This window comes from Capra hircus, chromosome 6, assembly GCF_001704415.2.
Source record: "Capra hircus breed San Clemente chromosome 6, ASM170441v1, whole genome shotgun sequence".
In the NCBI taxonomy this organism is placed as follows: Eukaryota; Metazoa; Chordata; class Mammalia; order Artiodactyla; family Bovidae; genus Capra; species Capra hircus.
This window is the reverse complement of record NC_030813.1, coordinates 66,461,095-66,473,351: the sequence shown is the minus strand read 5'-3', so window position 1 is coordinate 66,473,351 and position 12,257 is coordinate 66,461,095. Positions and strand designations below refer to the sequence as shown.

The following is a 12,257-nucleotide window of genomic DNA, read 5'->3' as shown; positions in this document are numbered from 1 at the left end:
ATAAGATCAGGCAGAGGGTCAAATATCTAGCATAATTTTGAACTAGTAATTAGAGCCATTAAGCCTAATTTTCTTTTTTAAAAAATAAAAACATTTTACTGATTTTTCACACTGAAAATAATACATTCTTGTTTTAAAATTCAAGCAATGCAAAAATCTTGAAGTTGGAAATTTTACCTATAATTTCATCTTTCAGAGAAAGCTATTAACACTCTGCTATATAACCAGCTAGGATTTTCTTTTTTTAACAAAATGCTTTTAAAGTATACTTTGGAAACTGCTTTTTACACTGAATATGTCATGAAATTTACCTCAATTTTCAATGATATTTTGAATTACCTGTACTAATGGAAGTTAGACAGAAAATCTGGTGTATTAGTGCTTTTTATCTGGTTAAAACTCACATATACTGGTAATTCTATATTTGATAATTCAAAATTAAGGTCTGTTACTTCCATATATTATGGAAAGACATATTAAATTTCTAATAAAGCTTGGTGAAAATGAAATTCAAATCTTTCCCACCAAGTTCAAGGACCCCTAGAGTCCTGTCCATGGGCTCTTCCAGGGTCCACGAACACTAGATTAAGAGCGTTAGTTCTCCAATGGGGCCGTTTTGTCCCCTCATCCCAGTGTCTGAGACCTTTGGTGATGTCTGGAGACATATTTGATTGTCATTTCAGGAATAGTAGACTACTGATTTCCAGTGAGTAGAGGCCAAGGATGCTGCTAAGTATTCTATGATGTGCAGGGAAGCCCCATAGAACATAGACATAATTATGAAATAAATCATGATAACCAAGTATAAGAAAAGGATCATTTATTTAGCATTTAATCCCTTGGGTGCACATACTACTGCAAAGGTTACGTTAGCTAGCATTCCTTTTGTTCAAAGTTTGAACACAGCAACTTGAGAAGAAAACTACTCTCTGAATTTGCTTCCATGTGTCATATTTTGGTGATTATTTTCTTTTACAAGCACTGGAAACACATCAAATAAAAGTAGCAAGACATTCATAGTTCAAAACCACCTTTTTCCCCTACTGCTGACACAGAACAGAACTTTCTGTTTCTCCCTTTCATGCATATGGTAATCAGTTTGCTTTCCTTTGAACTAGATAATTGTAAGAATCACAGACTACCCAAAGCCTGTCCATGTATATTTATGTTCACTACCACAGTTACATAGGGATCAGCAGAAATACTACTGGTTCTGTTGGTTTAAATTAAATTCCTTAATCAATCCCCTGAGAAGTGTTATTGGGGAGGTAACTGCCGAATGCGTATGAATCTTTTATGTGCTTCATTCTGTAAAGTTTTCTGGGAGGTCTGCAAATGTGAATTTTGCACAACAAAAATGAGTTGCTTACATTAGACAAGGCATCCAGTGGTTTCCTAATCTCAGAAACTTAATGACACAGAGTTGACACAGCCAAGAACAGATACTGTAAAGTTTTCTTGACTTAACCTCCCTCCACCTCCCTTAATAGTAGCAGAAGCTAGCATCTGCTGATGGCTTTTTTATGCCAAGATTTTATTATTATTTAGTTCTCAGAATAACCGTGTGAAGTCAGAACTATCACCACTTTATCAACTCAGAGACGTTGCTCAGAGACGTTGAGTAATTTGCCCAAGGTCACTTGGTTTGTAAGTAGCTGAAGGAGGATTCGAACCCAGATCTTTTTGGTTTGAAAGTACATGGTCTTAGCCACTACTAAAGACCACCTCTCCTAATCTCACCCTATGTCTCTTCCCTGCCCCAGCAATGCTGTGACTATTTAGGTACTGCATTTGCAGCTGGACTAAGGGTGCAGAGGCTCGACCACTCTGGAGTGATTGCTTCTCTTACAAAGGGCAACTGTAGATGTGAAGAGGAAATAAATGCCAATAGTACCCTTCGTGGTTCCTTCTGTTCATGCTTCACTGAATTGTAGCCTAGTCCTTCCTCACTGCTTTGGGCAGGTAGTTGGATGTCAACCACTCATTTCTTTTTAAAGGAAGTTTTTAAAATAGATCCAGAGAACAAAGTTGCATAAATTTTAGCTCTTGGACTTTTCAAAGACTTTATCTCAAGTAAGACGTCAAAACGATTTGAGAACTTATTTGAAAACAATAATCTAGTTTCGGACCTTCTTCCTCAGACTGAGAAAGCAGTCTTCTTTGGCTGAATGAGGGTAGCCACTTGGTCAGTCCAAAAGGAAGGATCGCCGAACTCTGCATAGTGGGTACCGTTGGCCAGCAACACTGGCGATGAGACTCCGTGGCCTTGCGAGTGGACATGGACAAAACCCAGGTTTTCAGCTCCTCTTCTCATCTCCCACTGATGAGAATTCCACAGAGAGAACAGCCAGTGCACTGTATTAAATTTCTTGTTAGAGCAATGCCTGTCTATGTCCCTAGAGATGTGTTCACCCCTCCATTTGGCTAACTTGAGTGGGTGAATAAACTGCGGAAAATTCTGAAAGAGATGGGAATACAAGACCACCTGACCTGCCTCTTGAGAAACCTGTATGCAGGTCAGGAAGCAACAGTTAGAACTGGACATGGAACAACACACTGGCTCCAAATAGGAAAAGGAGTACGTTAAGGCTGTATATTGTTACCCTGCTTATTTAACTTTTTTGCAGAGTACATCATGTGAAATGCCAGGTTGGATGAAGCACAAGCTGGAATCAAGATCACCGGGAGAACTATCAATAACCTCAGATGTGCAGATGACACCACCCTTATGGCAGAAAGTGAAGAAGAAGTAAAAAGCCTCTTGATGAAAGTGAAAGAGAAGAGTGAAAAAGTTGGTTTAAAGCTCAACATTCAGAAAACTAAGATCATGGCATCTGGTCCCATCACTTCATGGGAAATAGATGGGGAGACAGTGGAAACAGTGGCTGATTTTATTTTGGGGGGCTCCAAAATCACTGCAGATGGTGACTGCAGCAATTAAATTAAAAGATGATTACTCTTTGGAAGGAAAGTTATGACCAACCTAGACAGCATATTAAAAAGCAGAGACATTACTTTGCCAACAAAGGGCCATCTAGTCAAGGCTATGGTTTTTCCTGTGGTCATGTATGGGTGTCAGATTTGGACTATAAAGAAAGCTGAGTGCCAAAGAATTGATGCTTTTGAACTGTGATGTTGGAGAAGACGCTTGAGAGTCCCTTGGACTACAAGGAGATCCAACCAGTCCATCCTAAAGGAGATCAGTCCTGGGTGTATTGGAAGGACTGATGTTGAAGCTGAAACTCCAATACTTTGGCCACCTGATGCGAAGAGCTGACTCATTTGAAAAGACCCTGATGCTGGGAAAGAATGAGGGCAGGAGGAGAAGGGGATAACAGAGGATGAGATAGTTGGATGGCATCACCGACTCGATGGACATGGTTTGGGTGGACTCCGGGAGTTGATGATGGACAGGGGGGCCTGGTGTGCTGTGGTTCATGGGGTTGCAAAGAATCGGGCGTGACTGAGTGACTTAACTGAACTGAACTGAGTGGGTGAAAATCTTCTCCACATACTGGAATTGAGCAATGACATCATGTGACACTCACAGGGATGATGAAGTTGCTTGGAGAAACAAACTTCTTGTCTAGGCTATGTGCAGTGATTGGAACCAGTGTGCAACATCTAATAATTCATAAACAGTCATGGAGGATAATCTCCTCCATGCATAGATAATTTTATATTCCCTCTAAATGTTCAATAACTATTTTCTAATAAGTGTAATGTCCCAGAGGGAGGGCAATAATAATGAGCCCAAGTCTATGGATGATCTTATACTGACTAAGGTAATTTACATACTAATTGTAAAAGTAGCTAACATCAGTTGAATTCTTAACTATGTGCCTGGCATTATGCTTAACATTTTATATAGATTATTGCTTGTCACCCTGTTTATTTAACTTATATGTAGAGTACATCATGAGAAATGCTGGACTGGAAGAAACACAAGCTGGAATCAAGATTGCTGGGAGAAATATCAAGAACCTCAGATATACAGATGACACCATCATTATGGCAGAAAGTGAAGAGGAGCTAAAAAGCCTGTTGATGAAAGTGAAAGAGAAGAGTGAAAAAGTTGGCTTAAAGCTCAACATTCAGAAAACGAAGATCATGGCATCCGGTCCCATCACTTCATGGGAAATAGATGGGGAAACAGTGAAAACAGTGTCAGGCTTTATTTTTGGGGGCTCCAAAATCACTGCAGATGGAGACTGCAGCCATGAAATTAAAAGATGCTTACTCCTTGGAAGAAAAGTTATGACACCTAGACAGTATATTTAAAAGCAGAGACATTACTTTGCCAACAAAGGTCTGTCTAGTCAAGGCTATGGTTTTTCCTGTGGTCATGTATGGATGTGAGAGTTGGACTGTGAAGAAGGCTGAGTGCCGAAGAATTGATGCTTTTGAACTGTGGTGTTGGAGAAGACTCTTGAGAGTCCCTTGGACTGCAAGGAGATCCAACCAGTCCATTCTGAAGGAGACCAACCCTGGGATTTCTTTGGAAGGAATGATGCTAAAGCTGAAGCTCCAGTACTTTGGCCACCTCATGAGAAGAGTTGACTCACTGGAAAAGACTCTGATGCTGGGAGGGATTGTGGGCAGGAGGAGAAGGGGACGACCGAGGATGAGATGGCTGGATGGCATCACCGGCTCGATGGAGGTGAGTCTGAGTGAACTCCGGGAGATGGTGATGGACAGGGAGGCCTGGCGTGCTGCGATTCTTGGGGTCGCAAAGAGTCGGACACGACTGAGCGACTGAACTGAACTGATTGCTTATAATCACCATTAAATCCTTATGAGATGATGTTGCTTTGAATCTTCATTTTATGGATGGAGAAACTGAGGCTTTGTAAAGTCATGTAAATTTAGCAGAAGTCAGAAAACTGGCCGGAGGCCTAATTTGGATTTGAGTCAGGTATTCTTGGTTGAGCAAGAAGGAGAAAAATAATGAATAAGAAGGTCACGTAGTAAAGGGGGATGGTGGGAACATCCATCCATTTTTAGAAAAAAATATATTTTTGTATGTGTGTACATCCTTGTATGCATATAAATGTGTATATGTATATAAAAGTCACATGTGTATGTGCATGTGTAGAGAGACTCTATCTTCAATATGTATGTATGTATACACACACGCATATATATATGTGTGTGTGTGTATATACAAATATATATACCTGGAGCTTCAGGGCTTTTCTGGTGGTTCAGACAGTAAAGAATCTGCCTGCAGTGCAGGAGACCCGAGTTCATTCATTGGGTTGGGAAGATCCCCTGGAGAAGGGAATGGCTACCTACTCCAGTTTGGGCTTCCCTGATAGCTCAGCTGGTAAAGAATCCATCTGCCAGGCAGGCGACCCTGGTTCAATTCCTGGGTCATGAAGATCCCTTGGAGAAGGGATAAGCTACAATAGTTTTGGGGTTCCCTGGTGGCTCAGATGGTAAAGAATCTGCCTGCAGTGCAGGAGACCTGGGTTCAATCCCTGGGTTGGGAAGATCTCCTGGAGAAGGGCATGGTAACCCGCTCCAGTATTCTTGACTGGAGAATTCTCATGGACAGAGGAGCTTGGCGGGCTGCAGTCCATGGGGCTGCAAAGAGTTTGAGTGACTAAGCACAGCATGTACATGGAAAGAGGGAGAGAGAAGAGCTATCTTCAATGTTTGTGAATCTATGGTCTGCTTTCAAAGAGATTTAATCTTCTGTGGAAGGTAACATCAATCTCAATATAATAATAACGGCAGATATCCTGAGTCTAGAGGGATGAAATGACTGCAGTCTCTTATATAATGATCTTTTTAATTGTCTGACTCTCTCTCTAAACTGTAAGTTTCCATCAGGCAATGAGTATAACTTGTCTATTCTTTTATTCCAGAGCTTAGTACAGCCCCTGACCAGCCCAGGGTCACCCAAGCAGCCAATGGGATTCAAACTCAGGCAATCTGGCACTAGAGCCAAACTCTTTCCCATGACTTTGTCATGTCTCTTACAGAACAATCCTCTCCTGAACGCACTGAATAGTGATTTTAGGGCATGGCTACTTCTTTGGTGTGGGTGTAAATCAGATTCCCCTTATATTCTTCACATAAGTTTCGTAGGGAATAAATTACCCAGAGAAATGCTGCCTGATTCTGAGCGTAAGAACAAAGCCAAGTATCCATAGCTTCTCGCATCATCTTGCCAGTTTCTTATTTAGCATGTGCATCAAAACATGAATAAATAGAGCAGATTAGGATGCCCTAGATGACTAGGAGCTGCCTGCGAGGATTTTATTCGGGAGAATCTCTGCATAACATGATAGATGGAAATGTTCAAGAATACTGCACATAAATAATAGATGTGTGTACAAAAAAAAAGGGAGATTCTTAAGGGTTTTTAAAGACAATACACCGTCAGATTTTTTGTTTTTATATTTTTGCTGTTTTCTAGGATGCTATAGGTAGGTCATATGAATTATGGATACTAGACTTGCGGATAATTAACTATTGAATAAGCTAGAGTTCACCGCAGTGGTGAGTCATATCATCTAGTTTGAAGATAATCGATTGTGGGCCTCTTGTCCTGGTTTTTGGCTTTGTTTCCTGTCTATAAGCAGTCCATAAAATTAGACTGAAGCAAAGGCAGAAGGTAGAAATAAAATGTGTGCAGAGATATTCAATATAGCACTATTTATAAAAGTGAAACCTGGACAAGCTAAATTATCCAACAATAAATTAATTGTTATTAATAAATAAGTTTTTGGCATCTCTGGATAAAGGAATACTATTATAATAAAATAATGTTTATAATGAAAACCTAATATGATTAAATGCTTAAAATATGACAGACCATGGACTATCTTGACATCTGCAGTGAATCATTTTAAATACCTTTCCTCTTCTATTGGACAAAATTATTTTCAGTAACAATCATAAAGTGTAGCAAACAGCAACAATGGCCAGAAATATGAACAGTAAAATTCTTCTAATATTGACATTTATATGGTTACACCCCAATGTGGAAAGCAGAGTAAAGTATAATTTAAAATGAATATTATGGTACAAAGAAGAAAAAGCAATAAATTAATAATTTTAAAGTTCTATTTTTTGGAAGGAAGTGGGCAAAAGATATGGAGAAATACTTCCAGAAGGTTGAATTCCTTGTTTCAGAGGATAGAATGGCAGACTGGAAGTAACTTAAGTTTTATTACTTTATTTTTACAGCCACTATGCTATGACTATGCTACCACTTTTAACTTTAAATCTATTGACTGAATCCAGAAGTGTACAAGGCATAAGACTTGAATACATTAACTGCCCTCCAAGTGAGCTTGAATGATTATGAACACTATAAAACTTATTTTTGAGAGGAGAGGAACATAGTAGCTAATTCTCTGTCACACCACACAGGGAATCCTTTGAATTAACTCCCAGATCACAAAGTTAATTAAAGTGTAAGAACTAAAATGTGCTAATCTGAAGCTTAAGTATATATTATATAAGCAAAATCCATCCTTGCCTTCACTAATTCTTTAGAAATCAGGCCAACAAAACATATTTTGGGAGAAGTATTTTATTCTTGATATTTAGAATTGCTGAATCATTGTGATAATATACGGCAGGCTAAGCTTTAGGGAAAACCACTAGACCATTCAGGTATGACCTAAATCAAATCCCTTATGATTATACAGTGGAAGTGACAAATAGATTCAAGGGATTAGATCTGATAGACAGAGGACCTGAAGAACTATGGATGGAGGTTCATAACATTGTACAGGAGGCGGTGATCAAAATCATCTCCAGAAAGAAGAAATGCAAAAAGGCAAAATGGTTGTCTGAGGAGGCCTTACAAATAGCTGAGAAAAGAGAAGTGAAAGGTAAAAGAGAAAAGGAAAGATATATCCATCTGAATGCAGAGTTCCAAAGAATAGCAAGGAGAGATAAGAAACCTTTCCTAAGAGATCAGTGCAAATAAATAGAGGAAAACAATAGAATGAGAAAGACCAGCGATCTCTTCAAGAAAATTAGAGATACCAAGGGAACATTTCATACAAAGATGGGCACAATAAAGGACAGAAACAAACTACTGCAAAATTGCACTCATCTCACACGCTAGCAATGTAATGCTCAAAATTCTCCAAGGCAGGCTTCAATAGTATGTGAACTGTGAACTTCCAGATGTTCAAGCTGGACTTAGAAAAGGCAGAGGAACCAGAGATCAAAGTGCCAACATCCGTTGGATTATAGAAAAAGCAAGAAAGTTCCAGAAAAACTTCTGGTTTATTGCCTATGCCAAAGCCTTTGACTGTGTGATTCACAACAAACTGTGGAAAATTCTTCATGAGATGGGAATACCAGACCATCTTACCTGCCCCCTGAGAAATATGCACGCAGGTCCAGAAGTAACAGTTAGACTGGACATGGAAAAATGGACTGGTTCAAAATTGGGAAAGGAGAATGTCAAGGCTGTATATTGTTACCTTGCTGATTTAACTTATATGCAGAGTACATCATGCGAAATGCCAGACTGGATAAAGCGCAAGCTGGAATCAAGATTCCAGGGAGAAATATCAATAATCTCGGATACCCAGATGACAGTGCCCTTAAGGCAGAAAGCAAAGAGGAGCTCAAGAGCCTCTTGATGAAAGTGAGAGAGGAGAGTGAAAAAGCTGGATTAAAACTCACCATTCAAAAAACAAAGATCATGGCATCTGGTCCCATCACTTCATGGCAAATAGATGGGGAAACAATGGAAACAGTGACAGACTTTATTTTCTTGAGTTCCAAAATCATTGCAGATGGTGAATGCAACCATGAAATTAAAAGATGCTTGCTCCTTGGGAGAAAATCTATGACAAAGCTAGACAGCATATTAAAAAGCAGAGTCATTACTTTGCTGACAAAGGTCTGCCTAGTCAAAGCTATGGTTTTTCCAGCAGTCATTTATGGGTGTGAAAGTTGGACCATAAAAAAAGCTGATCACTGAAGAGCTGATGCTTTTGAACTCAGAGGTTGAAGACTCTTCAGAGTCCCATGGCCTGCAAAGAGATCAAGCCAGTCAATCCTAAAGGAGATCTATCCTGAATATTCATTGGAAGGACTGATGCTGAAGCTGAAACTCCAATACTTTGGTGACCTTTTGCGAAGAACTGACTCATTTGAAAAGACCCTGATCCTGGGAAAGATTGAAGGCGGGAGGAGAAAAGGATGCCAGAGGATGAGATGGTTGGATGGCATGACCGACTCAAAGGACATGGGTTTGAGTAGGTTCTGGGTGTTGGTGATGGACAGGGAAGCCTGCTGGGCTGCAGTCCATGTGGTAGCAAAGGGTCAGACCTGCCTGAGCAAGTGAACTGACTGAAACTTTAGTAGGTTTTATTTATTAATTATTAATTTTAATCTCTCTGTTATGCCCTCCCCACTCCCTTGTTGGCAGTGCACACACCCTAATATTATCAACAAGCCCACCCTTGAATCATTGCTAGAAAGTGAAAGTGAAGTTGCTCAGTCGGACTCTTTGTGACCCGTGGACTGTAGCCCACCAAGCTCCTCTGTCCATGGGATTCTCCAGGCAAGAATACTGGAGCGGCTTGCCATTTCCTTCTCCAGGGGATCTTCCCGACCCAGGGATCGAACCCAGGTCTCCCACACTGCACCCAGACGCTTTAACCTTTGCACCACCAGGGAAGCCCTTTTATTTATTAATTATTAATTTCAATCTGTCTGTTATGCCCTCCCCACTCCCTTGTCACCTGCACCTGGAGTGAACCACTTTTATAGTTCCCCTCCTGAAATGCCACTGATGATTAATCTCAGGGGGGAAAGGGATATAAAATTGTATATAAGATATACTGGTAAGGGGCCTTGGAGTCTCCCTTCTGCATAAGGAAGTCTCAGATGGTCCATGAGTTGTCTGGAGCTTGTGCCATTTGTGATATCTGACACTAAACATGTGACCTGGACAAGGATGGAATAAACCAAAGAGAGTAATAGTCCATACTGGATAAAAACCAATGGACCATTAGAACTTGTTTCTAGAGAAATACGAATGCCATTTCTCAGATAAGATACGTTATTTACATCTGAGTATTCATAAAGCTATTGGTTTGGTTTTTTAAGGAGTCAGTCTTAGAGGCACTGCCACCCAAGTGACCATCTATTATGTGTTTCTTTTTGTTTTTGCAGTAAACCCTCCATTATCTCTGTGGGTCTAACTTAAAGAACAGTTCCGTTAAAACAGTGAACAAACAAAATAGAGATGAGATATGATATAAATGCTAAAAGAAAATATGTAAAAAAAAATTAGCAATGGTTAGGCTCTCTAGGTTATGACAGAATGAAGTGAAGTGAAGTGAAGTTGCTCAGTCATGTCTGACTCTTTGCAACCCCATGAACTGTACCGTACCAGGCTCTTCAGTCCATGGAATTTTCCAGGCAAGAATACTGGAGTGGGTTGCCATTTCCTTCTCCAGGGGATCTTCCCAACCCAGGGATCGAACCCGGGTCTTCTGCATTGTAGGCAGACGCTTTACCATCTGAGCCACCAGGGAAGCCCCGAGAGAGAATGGGTGCTTTATTGGTTTTTCTTAGCTTTTTTTTTTATATTTCTTATATTATCTATCATGAGAATGTATTGCTGGTTTTTCAGGGAAAAGTTTTTATAAAAGATAACTATATTTTCTATTTTCAACTTGATTGACTTTAAAAGGAGAGAAAGAACAACCTTTATATCTATAATACCGTGCACAGATGTAAGTTCACCTTCCCCCAGAAAAACTAATGAGTGCGTTATAACAGGCTATAACTGCTGAGATGAAACACAGTTTATCCTGGGCTACTTATCTGAATTTTTATCCCTGTGCTATAGGGCAAACAGAACATTTGAAGTTCTAGGGTAGGAAGAGACCAATGTAATGGTCAGGTAGTTACCTTGGACTAGAAAGGTGAAGCAGGTTAGTGCTTTTAACAATCTCTTGCCTATACGGAAAGGTTATTTTTGAAGACAAGAGTACCGAATGTTCCACGTTCCTACAGTTGTCATGGAAACCTTTTTAGCTAGCTGAATAGGTTATCAGGATTTTATGTTCCCCACTTTGACAAATACAGAAAGACATGATCCCAGCTTTGCATTACTAATCAGAAAAATTCTGTTTTCAAGTCTTCTAGCCCTTGATTAGTCACATATTCTTAATGTTTTCTTTCTTTTCTACAACATAAAGCAACAGGCAAGCTCTCTTTCAAAAATCATTCCCACTTGAGAAGCAGAGTCAAATCATGACTGGGCTGACCTTGTTGTGCTTGGGAGTAATACTGCTCACAGCTCTCAAAGACTCCTGCAGGTTAATTTAGACTCCTGCTGAAACTCTTCTGATTTGTACTGACTTTCAGTGGTTTCCTGGAGTAAACTCACTTGCTAATAGGCAGGAATTATTCCTTATTTTAGGAGCAACCGTCTGCCCACACTAGCTTATGAAGCACAGGTAAGCTTTAGGAAGTAGGCACCCTAAGGCTAAAACCAAAACAGCCACGTCACATGGGTAAATTCAGATTCAGCAAACCTGACTTCTTATTTGTCTGTAATAGCTCATCACATTGCTTTGGAAGATAGAAGTGGTCTAAGAATCCAGAGACACATTGGAAAACCAACAACTGCACTGCAGGAAAGGACTGACCACTTTGAGTGAACTAGTTAAAGCTGGAATTTGTTGGGTTTCTGTAAGTGTCACCAGACACAGAAGCCTTATGTATATATGGGGGAAGGAGCTGAAAGGGTACCTTACAATATCTGGCTTGTTAAGCAGTGTATAAAGCAACAATGAAAGAATCCACCTGCCAATGCAGGAGACACAGGAGACACGAATTTGATCCCTGGGTCGGGAAGAGGCCCTGGAGGAGGAAATGGCAACCCACTCCAGTATTCCTTCCTGGAAAATGCCATGGATAGAGGAGACTGGAGGGCTCCCATCCCTGGGGTCACAAACAGTCAGATATGACTGAGCACACACATGATAATCAAGAAAGTGAGATTTCCAGCTGCATGAACTTGGGGAGTTCATCTAATCTCTTTTTTTCATCAGTATAATGGAAAATCGATAACACCTATTCCATAGGGCTGTAGTGAAGATTAATAAGTTAATACATATACACTCCTTATCAGCCCTGACCACCAGTCCATCCTAAAGGAAGTCAGTCCTAGGTGTTCATTGGAAGGACTGATGTTGAAACTCCAATATTTTGGCCACCTGATGCGAAGAGCTGACTCATTTGAAAAGACCCTGATGTTG

General features: G+C 40.2%; 1 protein-coding gene and 1 non-coding gene across 2 annotated transcripts in view; both read right to left on the bottom strand.

Moving 5' to 3' along the window:
- Positions 1–12,257, bottom strand: part of GABRB1 (gamma-aminobutyric acid type A receptor beta1 subunit) — a 438,453-nt gene that overhangs the window by 158,267 nt on the left and 267,929 nt on the right. The window lies entirely within an intron of this gene.
- TRNAC-ACA lies at positions 10,452–10,523 on the bottom strand. Its single transcript has one exon. It is a non-coding gene; the product is annotated as a tRNA-Cys (tRNA).